The sequence below is a fragment of the Lagenorhynchus albirostris genome, chromosome 6, assembly GCF_949774975.1.
Source record: "Lagenorhynchus albirostris chromosome 6, mLagAlb1.1, whole genome shotgun sequence".
Lineage (NCBI taxonomy): Eukaryota > Metazoa > Chordata > Mammalia > Artiodactyla > Delphinidae > Lagenorhynchus > Lagenorhynchus albirostris.
Window position 1 is genome coordinate 76,170,016 of NC_083100.1, and position 14,875 is coordinate 76,184,890.

At 36.0% G+C, this 14,875-nt stretch overlaps 1 protein-coding gene and 1 long non-coding RNA gene across 4 annotated transcripts in view; one reads left to right on the forward strand and one right to left on the reverse strand.

Annotated features, from left to right (window-relative positions):
* The window catches only part of GALNT13 (polypeptide N-acetylgalactosaminyltransferase 13), an 829,184-nt gene that overhangs the window by 21,350 nt on the left and 792,959 nt on the right, over nucleotides 1-14,875 (reverse strand). The gene's annotated exons all lie outside the window — the stretch shown is intronic.
* Nucleotides 5,446-14,875, forward strand: part of LOC132521828 (uncharacterized) — a 54,300-nt gene continuing 44,870 nt past the window's right edge. Inside the window, exon 1 of the long non-coding RNA XR_009540965.1 lies at nucleotides 5,446-5,600. This is a non-coding gene — a long non-coding RNA (uncharacterized LOC132521828). The remainder of the gene's footprint in view (nucleotides 5,601-14,875) is intronic.

The window sequence follows — 14,875 nt, forward strand, 5'->3', positions numbered from 1 at the left end:
GCATGTCTGATAATTGGCGATGTTGTACATCTTTTCATGTGCCTTTTGGCCATCTGTATGTCGTCTTTGGAGAAATGTCTGTTTAGATGGGCCTATTTTTTGATTGGGTTGTTTCTTTTTTTGATATTGAGCTGTTTGTATACTTTAGAGATTGATCTCTTGTAGGTCGCATCGTATGCAAATATTTTCTCCCATTCTGTAGGTTGTCTGTTTATGACTTCCTTTGCTGTACAAAAGCTTTTAAGTTTAATTACATCCCATTTGTTTATTTTTGTTTTTATTTTGATTAGGAGATGGATCCTAAAAGGTATTGCTGCGATTTATGTGTTCTGCCTATGTTTCCTCTAGGAGTTTTATAGTATCCAGTTTCACATTTAGGTTTTTAATCCATTTTGAGTTTATTTTTCTGTATGGTGTTAGAGGATGTTAACTAAATTATTAAATTCTTAGTATTTGGTGACATTGTATTTTCTGACTTATATTTGCCTTATAAAACTTACACAACAGGTTCAATAAAATAAAGTTTGTAAACTTTATGGAGCTCCGTAAAGGGCAGTCCTTGTTGCCACCACCATATGACCAATTCCCTAAGTCTAGAGACAATGATGTTTTTCATCAGTTTCCTTTCTATAACATAAGTACATCACATAAACTTTATTAAATATTGTCAGTGGGTTTCTGAAGGTTGTAGAATTATCTTTAGAGATCTCCTTAAAGGCAGGCTCTATGTTTACCTTTCTCATGTGGTTTTGGCTGGGCTTGACTATAATTCTTCTCAAAATATCCAAGAAATGTCAAGGTAGATAGCAGACTCATTGTTAGCTAATTCAAACTGATGCTTTAATAATCTCTATTATTTTGTTCCTAGTGTGAATAATTTATTTATAACATTGATTATTAAAGTTTTGTAAGGGTTATTAAGTACATAATTATAAAAGTTGTTTTCTTCTGTTATGATAAGCATGCTTCAGTATTCTGTGGGTATTTATTTTTTCTTTGCAATGTCAAGAGGGAGTATGATGAGGAAGGTCATTTCAAGGTCTTTTCATTTCCCAAAGCAACCTGATGAAATCTGAGGAAGTCAGCTCTACAGATCACTTATAAACTCTGAGTCCTAGCCTGTAAGCTGACTAAGTTAGTCTTGAAATGGTTGCCTCTGTAGCACTGGTACTCAGGGCTTCTAGGAAGACTAGGAAGATCACAAGTAGTGGTAAGAGGGAGATGCAAAGTCAGTGATGGAACCCAAGTACCCTCTTAAGCCAACATCTTAAAAGGAAAATTTACACAAAGGTTATACATTTTACTTAACAATATAAAAACTTGGGAAGTGTATAAAGTTCATTTATTTAAACAATATAAAATATATTATAGATTTCATGTATTGAATTCAGAAAAGATTTTCTTATCTTTGAAGAATCATGTTACTTTTCATGGAAAAAGAGTAACCAAAAGAAGAATGAAGGAAACACCCATCTAAGATAAGTATTTGTATCCTTCCCAAACGTGGCTAGTATTTTTTTTAATACAATTACAAGCATATTTAATTAAATAAATGAATCTGGTAGTACACCTTGATGTGAGAGAGGGTAGTTTCTAGAGAAATTTCTTTTGCCCATTATAGGATTATTTCAATGTGAAGGATAATTTTCCACTTTGAAATTGCTTTATTTTAGTTGTATACAGATGGCAATGTAAACGGAGACACCAAAGCATCCATATTCACCATTAATTTTGCATAATGAGTATAATCATGGCCTGAGCATCAATTCTCCTCAGGTCTCTAATGATAGTTTGGAAACTTTAACTATTGAAAGTTCTAGAGAGAAGTCCACAAAGCATTCTTTGTTCCTCAATTTCTAATTTTGATTCACTTTTGGGTCAATTAATAGATATGTAATTTACATCACATTTAAGAAAGATATCTATAGAATACTCTCTGACCCTATATATGAAATTATCTTTCTTTGGACTTTGCAATTGAAAAAAAATTAACTGATGCATCTACAAGTCATGGCGATTGCTGGCAAACACCAGAAGTTAGAAGCAGCAAAGAATGATTCTCCCTTACAGGTTTCAGAAAGAATATGCCCTTTCTGGCACCTTGATTTCAGACATCCAGCCTCGAGAATTGTGAGTCAATAAATTTCTTTTGTTTTAAGCCATCCAGTTTGTGATGGTTTGTTATAGCAGTTTGAGGAAACGAATACACTTCCTTTTATTCCTAATGCTGGTTGAAGCCTTTAAAAGTAATGGGATTAGTTTTCCAAATGTCACTGCAAATTTTTCAAATCTATTGTATCTCAATATCTGGGCCTAAAATTGTACCATCCAGTTATACTTTCCAAAAGCGTCAGAGCAATCATTTTCATAATCATTTTTCCATTTAAATATATCTTTGTAAAGTGGTTCTTTACTATGACTAGATGATTTACTTGCTTTTATGTATACTTTATTGAGGTTAGATTGATTTCTGTCTCTGAACTGATGCAATCAAATGAGTTTAGGAATAACTCCCAACATATGAAAGATGATAGCCAAGCTCAGTCTCAGTTCCTTTTAATCTTAATATTTTTTCAGAGAAGGTAAACTTTTTCATTATATCACACATGCATACAGTTTGTTCTGGATTTTTCTTTTTGGGAAGTGTGTCCAAAGGTATTTTATGATTCTTCAAATATCTAAAATTGAAACAACATTTAAACATTTTTTAAAGACTGTGTGAGAATTATCTAAAATATTCTGCAGTAAATTAGTACTTTACTTCGCACAATGAAAGAATGTGTCAATACGTTCTTTTAAAAATTGTATCTTGCTTAAAATCCTAATGTATACCTGTTTCTTTAAAAATACTCTTATATCTTTACCCCTTTGAATAATTGCGAGAGCATAGCAGACATTCACAAAACCTTGTAGAGCAGCCCAAGTTGCAAACCAAGGACACTGTTCTGTTACTGGGACCTGGACCACGCCTCCTTCAGCAAGAGGCTTGGGGACTAAACGCCCTCTGCTGGCTCTGTCTCAACATAAGGTTTCCTTCCTTCTTTTATCCTTAGATAAAGAAATATTTTGCCAAAAAATATGTGTGTATTTAAAAGGCTCACATGTGTATTTGATTCAGCTTTGTTAATTATACAGGTTGTGATTTCCCTAGATTTAGTTCAGAATTTATAAAATACTTTTCCTGTTGAGTTCCTCAGGACAATATTTACTCTAAAGGTTCACAGTTTGAAGAGACTATGTTACTCTATGCCAGCTGCTTCACTTTCTAGATGAAGAAACTGAGGTCAGTAAAGCTACAGGGTTCACCCAATTTGCCAGAGCGTCTTAGCGAAAGAGGTCTCTCTGGACCCCAGGCTCATTGTCACTGTTCCTTCACTTGACCATACTGCCCTTTACATACCCATTTTGGAGCTTTGGGCCCTCTGGGAATCCCTTTAGGTATTTGAAATACAGTCAGTTTGAGAAATCTGTTAACAACCATCCAGAAGGACAAATTATAAGAAAATAAACATCATAATAGTTTTTCCCTCATTCTGTAAAAATAGCCCAGGAACATTTGTATTGAAATAACAAAGAAAATTGTTTAGCAATAAAAATTCAACATTTAGCAGTGATTTATTTTTTAACACGTTCTCTCTTACTATATGTCACACCATCCTGATATTAGCATGGAGAATGCATAGATGGAATTGAATTCATCAATGGAGATGCCAAACAAAGAGACTTTTGCTCTCAGACAAAAGATTTTTGTCTTAATTGATTTCAGATTCTGTTTATAGCCTGTTAGCCCAGTGGTTTATATAGAAGAGGGTAAGGAGATGTAGGTAGCTTCTAGCTGTGTACTCTTATCTTACATGCATACATGGTATCTATGGTCTTTTACAGTTTTAATGCTCTAAAAGACTTGTTAAAAACAGGATGTGAGTGTGTATCTCAAGTTCAGTATTCCCAGTCTGTCCTCAGTATCACCTATGAAGGCTTAACTCTTTCCCCTTTCACTTCAATATAACTATGTAACACTCTGGTAGTTCCCTGTTTGTACTCAGCAAGTCACCTCAGTCTTCCATCCCTGACCTGGTATGTGCTGATCATATCATTCGGACTATCCATTTCACTTTGCCCAGGAAAAGATCACCTCCTTAAAGTCTTAGTACATTCGTCACTTTCTTCATGTAGCGTTTTTGTAACTACTCTTACCCTGATAGCTTATCTGCACTTTATTGTAGGTATGATATCATCTGTGCATATCTTTGGAGCAGAACAGCGCTAACACAATGGGCTTTGGAAAATGACACGACCTGGGTTTGAGACCTTCCTCCACACTCTTCAGAAAGAATTACTGTGAGACGTTGACCAAATCTTACCTTCCTTATCTGGGAAAAGGGATAAAGATGCCTCCTGTTTCCTGGGCTATTTCAGAGGTTGAATGAGGTAATTCTTCTAAACTCTAAACACAGTACTTAGCCCAAGTGACATCTCAGTATCAGTAATTATCTGTGCAAAATCCAGGCATATAATCTACATTTGATTACAGTTTGTTTCATCTTTTTGTTTTATTTTTTAAACCTCTTTGCCCCAGTAATAATGCTAGAGATATATTTTGAATACCTTTGGAAACAATTCTAGGAGAAGAGTATGTGTCCAGTAATTACTTGCTGAATTTCAATGAAAGCAATTTCTCTTTGGAGTTCTTTAGTACACTTTATGGAAAACAGAGCAAGAGAATAAGGTAATAAAATAAGCAGGATGCACTAATATAATAAAATGTGACTGTTGTTTCTATTTTCTTTCTACTTCATTGTTAAATCCTCCTTTTTTTTTTTTTTTTCTGTGTTACGCAGGCCTCTCACTGTTGTGGCCTCTCCCGTTGCGGAGCACAGGCTCCGGACGTGTAGGCTCAGCAGCCATGGCTCACGGGCCCAGCCGCTCCACGGCATGTGAGATCTTCCCGGACCGGCGCACGAACCCGTGTCCCCTGCATCGGCAGGCAGACTCTCAACCACTGCGCCACCAGGGAAGCCCAAATCCTCCCATTTTAAACACTACTGGTGTTAAAGTTTATGTATGTTTAATAACTTACTCTGCCTTGAAGGGTTTTAAAGGAAGTCTGCAATTCAGGAATCTATACTCAAATATTTTCCAAATATTTACTCATATTCTACTATTGTAATATTGAAGAATATAAATTGCACATATAAGCCTAGTAGGAATTCCTTCCAAAAGATACCTCAAGATATAATACTTGAATGGTAGATATTGTTTTTGATGTGACTGTGGTAGAATTCTCAGATGGCCCCAAGATTCTTGTCCCCTGGTGTACATGCCCTGTTTAACACCCTGCCCTTGAATGTTGGTGAGAGTGTGACCATGACAGGAAAGTTACTTCATGATTACATTATGTTACATAAGACTGTGTCTTTGCAGACTGAGAAAGATGGGCCCTCAGTCCTCCAACTTCAAGGAACTGAAATCTGCCAATAACCAGGAATCCTGGGCCTCCATTAAGATCACAGCTCTGACCAACACCTTCATTTCAGTCCTGTGAGACCCTGAGCAGAGAACACAGCCGCGTTGTGCCTGAATTTCTGACCTATAGCACAGTGAGTTAATAATTTTGTGTTGTTTTAAGCCACTTAATTGGTAGTAATTTGTTATACAACAATAGGAAATTAATACAGTGACCATCAGGTTAAAGGAGATGCATGCAAAAACTAAATTATTCTCACCATGTAGAACACCTTCTCCCATGCTATGTCTCTATCATTTATCTATTCATTCAGTGATTCATCCATCTATTTATTCCGTGATACTTTTGAGAATGTTAAATGTTTTCAGGCTTTATCTAAACCATATAGGCCATTCATGAAACTTTGATAGCAGACATCCAAGCAAATGCCAACATTTCTGTAAGAGTTTCCTCCACTATTCCAACCTGCTTGAACTCTGTTCTTGATGTTCTCATTGTATTGATTTTCTGTAACAAATTAGCTTTCTCTTGATGATATTCTTTCCTATGTTTTCCCCCACTGAATTATTCCTTAAATATTTTTTATCTGAAGAACTGGCCTTCACACATATAAATTGCAAGGGAAGTAAAGTAAATTCCTGGATGGGATATTCTCCTTCAGTCATGGGCAATTTTATACATACTTTCCCTTTATGACTATATCACTAGTTGGAACCATGGAGCAGCAAGATATCTGGTCTTTGAGGTTCTTACTCATTTATGCCTGTGAATGTAAAATAAACATAGCAGTAATAATATATATTATTCACATGACATATATATACATATATATAGACTACACATTCATTTTAGTGTTTGTTTTATTAGCCACAGATTAATGATAGAAGACTTTGTGATATCATTTCTGAATGTATTTTTACTGGTATTTTATATTATTTCAAAACTTTTCCACATACATTGTATTATTAGACACTTCCTAAAACTGGTATGTGGCATATAATTAGAGAAAAATTATATTAAATATATTAAAAAGTCTCAAGGCAAATTATAATGTCCTTAAGATAGCACAAAGAAACTTACTGTGTATCTGTTGTAACTGCATCTTATCTGTAAAGGTAAACTACCCTTTAGTTTAAATTAGACATAATTTTAAAAATTCACCTCCATATTATTAGCACAACGTTGGCACTGAATCAAATAATACTGAACTTTTCTAGATGGTTTCAAGCGTAAAGAAATCCTACTTATGTCATTCATCATTGCTGCCAACTAAGATCAATTTAGTTTGGCTTCCTCCAGAAGCTGACATTGAACAAGGATTCAAGTGCAAGTAGTTTTTATTATGTAGATGATCCCAAGAAAGACCAGTAGGAGTGCAGGGAAGGCAAAGCAGCCAATAAAGGGTATATTACAAATTAGTTACACTGTAGATAACTGGAGCCTTATCCTGTTGGGAAACTGGCAACCAGGTGGAACAAGCCTCAGATTCAGTTCCCTGGAAGGGTGAAGGACCTGGGATAATTATACCACTTGCCCTCAGCTTTTGCTTGAGGCGTGCTTCCAGGGAGTAGAGTTGATTAATTCCCCAGGTGTGACAAGGTGGGCAAAGCAGCCTCTGGCAGAGAAAACCAGCAGGCAGAGGGACAGAGATTCTGGCCTTTTGGATGTTGGGCTGGAAGCAGGTGGAAGGAGAGAAAGCCAACATTTGGGGATAATCTGCCATGTGTTTGGCAAGATAGCAGTCATTTTAAATATTAGTATATTAAATATGATATAGCATATATCATAAATTTCTTCAGTAACGTTTCAGGGTTAGTATTATAATTTCTTTTTTTTCAAATAAGGAATGTGACATTCAAAATGGTTAGATAAATTCCAGGTCACTCAGTTTGCAAGTGGGAAAAACCTGTCTTTGATCTGTGGTCTGTCAGGCCCCAAATCCCATGCTCTTTTCACACAGTTAACATTTTGTTTCTGGGATATTTAAAAAACTCCAAACTTTATTCAGATTTCACAGGTTTTTCCTTAAATTTCCCATATGGTCCTATGTTCATTTTTCCAGGATCCCATCCAGGATACCACATTACATGTAGTCGTCATATCTCCTTAGCCAACTCTGATAGATGCTCAGACTTTACTCTTTTTGATGACTGACAGTTTTGAGGAGCACTAGTTAGGTATTTTGTGGAGTGTACCTCAGTTTGGGTTTGTCTGATGTTCACCTCATGGTTAGATTGGGGTTATAGATTTTTGGGGGGAAGATCACAAAAGTGAAGTGCCATTCTCCTCACATTTTATCAAGGGTACATGGTATTAACATGACTCACAGTGTAGAGCCTTGATCACTCACCCAGGGCAGCATTTGCCATGTTTCTCCACTGCAAAGTCACCACCACACCCTTCCATATTCTACTCTTAGAAAGCAAGTCAGTAAGCACAGCCCACATACAAGCGGGAGGAGAGATAAATTCCATCTTCTGGAGGGGGACCTGTCTACATAAATTATTTGGAATTCTTCTGTATAGGAGATCTCAGAGATCAATATTAACATGTCCTAAAAACTTCAGTCTAAAACTTGGGGCCATGTCTTTATATCAGATTCATATGTAACCACATTAAGATTCTCATAGTAAAAAATAAATCTAGCTCATGGGCCACTTGTTTGGGCCACTGAAGGAAGAAAAGTTCTCTTTAGTGAGCACATTGTAACGTAATGATTTCCACCACCTAGAAATAGCACTTGGTCTCATCAGTGTGTAAGATGTGGATTGAACACTGGCCACCGTGACCTAGGGAGACCACTTTGATCATTCTTTGGTGTTACAGGGACCATAGAGTGCACCTCTGAATTTGCTAGCTGCTGTTTTCTTGGGGTGGGGGGTGAGGGAAAGTGCCTCTTAAAACAAACAATTTCTGCATATCCCAGCCAAATAAGCACATTTTACTTCCTTTAAATAAAAAGAACACTGCAAAATCTGTTTAGAAAGTTAGCAACTAGAGAGATGGAGTAGAAGTATATCTATCTGGTAGGTTTTCATTAGAAGACTAAGATTCTTTACTAGAAGTTGGAATGGACATAGGCTGGTAGGCTGTTTCCATGGTAACCCAATGAAGCCTTTTTTCCTTTAATGGAAAGGTATCATTTCTGTACATACCACATGTAGCTTCTTGCTCAGTATTGGATCAAGTCCTTTGATAATAGAATAAATGAACTGACAAAAAGTTCTGTAGTCTGTCCCTGCTTGTGGTGAAATTATACTTGGGTACTAAATAACATGAATAAAAAGCCCTTTTCATTTTGGCCACATTCACCATGCCATTTTTAATAACAAAAGTGCATGTGCAAGTATTTTCATGAGGTTGTATTAGAAATAGGTTACAAGCTATCCTTTGGCAACCTTTGCACTCTGAAAGATTATTGCTCCTTTTGTCTCAAGTAAAAATTTCCTTGCTTGACATTTACATTCTATTAAAATCTTAGCTCCACTACTTATAAAACTTAATTTTCCACTCTCCCTAGTCCAGGCCTTCCACTCCATTTACACTAGTGTCCTCGCTGTCCTTGCACACACTCCATTCTCTGTGCTCCCTGACAGCTTTGTGAAGCATTTAAGACCCACTCCTGTCCTTATCAGACCTTTTTTCTGAATGCCTTCTGTATAATAGTACAAATATTCTTTGTTTTAAGAATAATTGTTTTGTATTCCCATTGAGATTGAGGGTAGGGATTGTGTGCCCATTTACAAAAATGGTAATATAATAAAAAGAATCCAAGTATGATGCCAGTATAAATACTTATCCATAGAATATTATTAATTTTATAATTAATATTATAAAATTATTGTCTCTGGGTGAACCATGTATTTGGAGAAAAAAAGAAAAGAAAAACCTGCTTCTGGGGAGGCAAACAACTCTTCCAATACTCAGTGCAGCATGAAATTCTCTTAGGGTTACTCATGGAAAGGACTCTATGTCATGTAACAAACAGCATGTTCCCTACTTCCTTATACACAAAAAGAAGTTTGAGGTTTTTTTTTTTAATTAATTAATTAATTATTTATTTATGGCTGTGTTGGGTCTTCGTTTCTGTGTGAGGTCTTTCTCTAGCTGTGGCAAGCGGGGGCCACTCTTCATTGCGGTGCACGGGCCTCTCACTATCGCGGCCTCTCCCGTTGCAGAGCACAGGCTCCAGACGCGCAGGTTCAGTAATTGTGGCTCACGGGCCCAGTTGCTCCGCGGCATGTGGGATCTTCCCAGACCAGGGCTCGAACCCGTGTCCCCTGCATTGGCAGGCAGATTCTCAACCACTGCGCCACCAGGGAAGCCCCAGAAGTTTGAGTTTTAAGTGTATATTTATTTCCTCTTGGTGCCCATATATTACTGGGTATATATATATATGGTGTTCAATGAATTACTGATTAATAGGTTCTTTTTTTCTTTAAGTCATTACTTTTTTGTGACTGGCAGGTTGCTCAAAATTTTCACATTGTTCTATCTTCTAAAAACATTTGTTTTCTAAATTTTTTTCCCCTAAATTCAAGCTTTCTAAATTCGTGTCCCTGTCACTGGACTGCAGGTTTCACAAATCATCTGGACTTGTCTCTTGCCTATCTAGCAATAGTGATAAAGAATATTAACTGAGAATGTCTAGTTCAACCATATCAATTTACAGATTAGAAATTGAGGGCCAGAAAGGACAAGGGACTTCATAACACCTGTGGTATGGACTGAATGTCACCCCACCACCCCAATTCATATGTTGAGCTATAATTCCCAGTGTGATGGTATTTGGAGGTGTATTTGGGAAGTAATTAGGTTCAGATGAGGTCATGAGGGTGGGGCCCTGTGATGGGATTAGTGCCTTTATAAGCAGAAGAAGAGATCAGAGCTTGCTTGCTCTCTGTCATGTGAAGAAGCAGCAAGAAGGTGGCTGTGTGCAAGCCAGAAAGAGGGCCCTCCCCAGAACATGACCATGCTGGCACCCTCATCTAAGACTTCCAGCCTCAAGAACTGTGAGAAAATAAATGTCTGTTGTTTAATCCACCCAGTCTATGGTATTGTGTTCTAGCAGTCCAAGCAGACTAAGAGTCACAGAGGGATTTTGACACTCAGGTCCTCTGATGTTAACTTTTCACCAAAGCTGACTCAGATCAAGTATGGTGTAGTGTAGTAGGGTATATGAAGTATATAACCTAATTATGATACCTTCCTCTCAGGGTTATTGTGAGACTCAAATTATATATACATACTTAAAACACCTGCAAATGTTTACTATGGGAGTAGTGTTCAATATAATTTCCACCCCCATCACTGCCATAGGCTTTTGGGAAGAAGCATTCATAATATACCCGTAAAGAACTTAATTAATAACTAAACCAACTCATACTGCTGATATATGCTTTAATTTAGTGTAGGACGCAATTAATCCTAGAAAAATATAGGAAAAAATTGTTTCGTGCAAAGGAGAAATATTGGCTTACATCCATATAAATAAAAACAGTAGTTTGTAAAGATGAGGCTAGATTGTTAACTAGGAGAAATACCTAATAAAAATAAGAAAGATTTGTTCTTCATAGTTTATGCAGAAAAATGATGACAATTCCATGATATCTTAGGTATAATTTTTTTATTTGATACAAAGAATGTATAATTAGGGTCATTAAAATATGGAAGATATTTTGTTGCTATCTTGTCACTATTGTTATATCAGGATTTCTAACAACAAGGCAAAATATATATGGGATATATAGTTATTTGGGAACAAATGAAATATTTAAAACTTTTTTTTTTCAGCCATGTAAGTGTATAAGCTTGCATTTGATTAGTCTCCTCATTTTGGGTTATCCTCAATAAAATCTTATATATGATGACATCTTTTAAAAATTGGTGAGTTTTAAGCAAAGAATGCCTTAAAAATCTTGGTGCTATAAAAATATTATACCTGACATTTTATTTGGCTTGCAGATTTCTTAGACTTTTTTCCTTTTTCTAAACTTTATTTCTCTTCCTTGCATTGGTTAGTCAAATATTTGAACATAAATTTCTTGTCCAGTTTTTTGTTATCTAGGCTTCATGTGTTTTCTTTCCCCAAAAAACAAGTTTTCATATTTGGAAGGGAAAAAAACCCTAGGTATACCCTTACTTGTTACTTTCTTCCAATACTGTAAGAATTTATTAACTAGGATAGAATTGGGAATACAGTAAGATGAAGAAAATCTTAGGTATAGCAAAGCATATAATCATGAGTATGGGCTCTGCTTGGCTTCTGGTGAATATAAAACTGGGGTAGCCAACACTGTTAATTTAGAAACTATAGACATTATTTACCTTACTTAGAAAATAATAAGGTGGCTTTTTCTACTAGAGTAAGCCAAGTTATTACTTTAGCTATTACAGAGTGCTTCAAATGGTAATATTAAATAATAATTTATGTCCTCAGTAAAATTCAGGCACACACACTCTAAGGGAGAAGAGGGGATCATTTCAGAGGACCTTAATATTCTTCATATATAGTAGATTCATGCATTCAATCCATTAAATTTTTTAATATTAAATATACTAAAATGTTGGTAGGAAGATGACTTGAACAAGCAAGCAGCTCAGGGTAATGATTAAGACCAGAGTGTTAAGTCAAGAATTATGCATTAAGACAGGATGAAAGCATTTGAAGATAAAATAGAGAAAGGAATGAGGTTCAGAAGATTGAAAAAAATACAGAGGAGAAAGGTTCTTCTGGGACTGAATTGTTCAGTGGAGACAAACCTATCATGATGAAGTTAGCAGAAAGCTTGTAGTCCATCTCTAAGTAATAGAAGCTTCAGAAGAGATAAACTGGTGGGCTGAGGGAGCTAGTAGCAAAACTGCTAGTAGCAAAACATTTTTCTTTTAGTAAGTTTTTCGGTTAACAGTCTACCCTTGTCATTAAGAAAAGTTCTATTGATGGTGTGCAATAAGAGAAATACATATGCCTGTGTGTGTGTGTGTGTGTGTGTGTGTGTATTTTGTAAAAATACAGTAGTAGTAAAGTTTCTGCTTTGTGAAAGTGTGTGATATTTCACTTTTCAAAGGGGGTTTTTCAAAATATCCTGGAAATTCCATTAATAAAATGAATACAAATTTATGTGAACTTTCCCAAAGATCTTAAAGTATTTTAATATTTAAGCTTTATAGAAATTTAATTTTAAGCTTTTTAGAGATGGGCTGATATGATGATACACTTTAATTGATTAATCAATAGAATAAGTATTTCTTTTGTCCACTATGTGCACATACTTTGATATCATCTTCATTTCCTTAGATGCCCTCATAGAGACTGTTGTCCCTTCCAAGTTTAGTCCAGTGCCTTTCCTTTTCCATATAATCCTCTCCTTATCAGGAATCAGGGTAGACATTTTTATTATCTCAACACCAGAAATAACTGAACCTTTTTGAAGCTGGTTTGTTTGTATATTGTTATATGGGTATATTATTATATACCCAATAAGTCATATAACCAGTGTTGTACTTACAGCTAGAAAGCTTGGAGCCAAAGTTGTGGCTTATTTAAATGAATGTAGGATTTCAGGTATTAATTTTAAACACTTTACAGTAAAATAGTAAAAGTGGTTTCTAGGTTGACTTGCATTGCCAATTTTTCCGTTGCTTTTAAAAAAAGTGTCAAATGTGATAGATGTTAACTATCATTAAGCAGAAATACATAAAATTGGACTGTACAACACTTAGAAGAAAAGATAGATCTAAGAAATAGACAATACTAGGGCTCAGTTTTTGGAAGTATTAAGAAAACAATCTCACAATCTCTGAGTAACTCCTACAAGGGGAAAGAAAAGGATTGAACACAACAGATTTGCCATTTATTTCTATGCCAGGAAGCACTCTGGCCAGGCAAAACTAGGCAGAATAAGATCATTAGTTTAAGTTCCTGCAAGTTTTAATCAACTCCAAGCTTAATACTTGTTTCTTTAATACAAAAGATAATATAATTTGTTTGAATTAAGAAAATGTTACCTGTTGATTGTTTACTCAGTTCTTGAATTAAGATTTGAAAAAACAATTTTAAAACTTCTGTGCAGAAGTTATTAACTATTAATGGAAAAGGCCATCATCATTTAATATTTATGGATTCACTTTTAGTTATTTTATACTTTAAAATTTTTATTAATATAGGATTTAGAGGTATTGACAATTTTATTTACTACTACAATTGCACTAAAATAGAATACAAAAACTCAAGTTAAAATGGAATATCCAGGGCTTCCCTGGTGGCACAGTGGTTGAGAGTCCGCCTGCCGATGCAGGGGACACGGGTTCGTGCCCCGGTCTGGGAAGATCCCACATGCCACGGAGCGGCTGGGCCCGTGAGCCATGGCCGCTGAGCCTGCGCGTCCAGAGCCTGTGCTCCGCAACGGGAGAGGCCACAACAGTGAGAGGCCCACATACCGCAAAAAAAAAAAAAAGGAATATCCGAAACCAAATTTTCTATAATTAAAATATTCTGTAGGACCAGTATAATTTAGAGCCATTCTTTTTAGCTACTACTTGATTTCTTGAAGTAGCAAGATAAAGTAATACATGTTTTTAACTTTGAGGAAGTTTTCGTATCTTATATCTTAAACCTCCGAAGGGGTGGATTGCTTAAGAACACTGAGCTAGAGACTTCCTGGAGTTTTCTTTGTGAGGACCTACAGTAGTTTCCTGTAGCTGCTGAAACAAATTATCGCAAACTTGATGACTTAAAACAATGGAGATTTATTGTCTCACAGTTATGGAGGCCAGAAATTTGAAGTCAGTTTCACTAGGTTGAAATCAAGGAACCAGCAAGGCAGTGTTCCCTCTGGAGTCTCTAGGGGAGAATCTGTACCTTGCCTCTTCTAGCTTTTGGCAACAGACTATATTTCCTATGCTTGTGGCCACATCACTCCTATCTCTGCCTCTGTGGTCTCATTTCCTTCTCCTTGTCTATGTGTGTGTCACATCTCCCTCTGCTTTCCTCTTATAAGGATACATGTGGTTGCTTTTAGTGCCAACCAGATAATCCAGGACAATCTCCTATATCATGATCCTTAATCACATCTGCACTGTCCTTTTTGCCATATAAGGTAACATTCACAGGTACCAAGGCTTAGGATGTGGATACGTTTGGGGGTCATTTTTCAGCCTATTACAGCCTCAAATCTAGGCATTTTCATAGGAACAGTTTCATCTTCCAGGACGATTTTCCTTTATGTGGTTTCCCCAAAATTTTGAAGCTATTTCTGTGTTAACAGCAGGTCCTTGGGTAACTTTGAAAATTTTGTATGAATTTGTTTACCCATTCATTCTTTCAATAAGCACTTATTACTGTAGAAGGATTAAGAAAAGGAAATTAACTAATACTTGTTTCAAGAAAAGTTTACAGTTTGTTTTTGG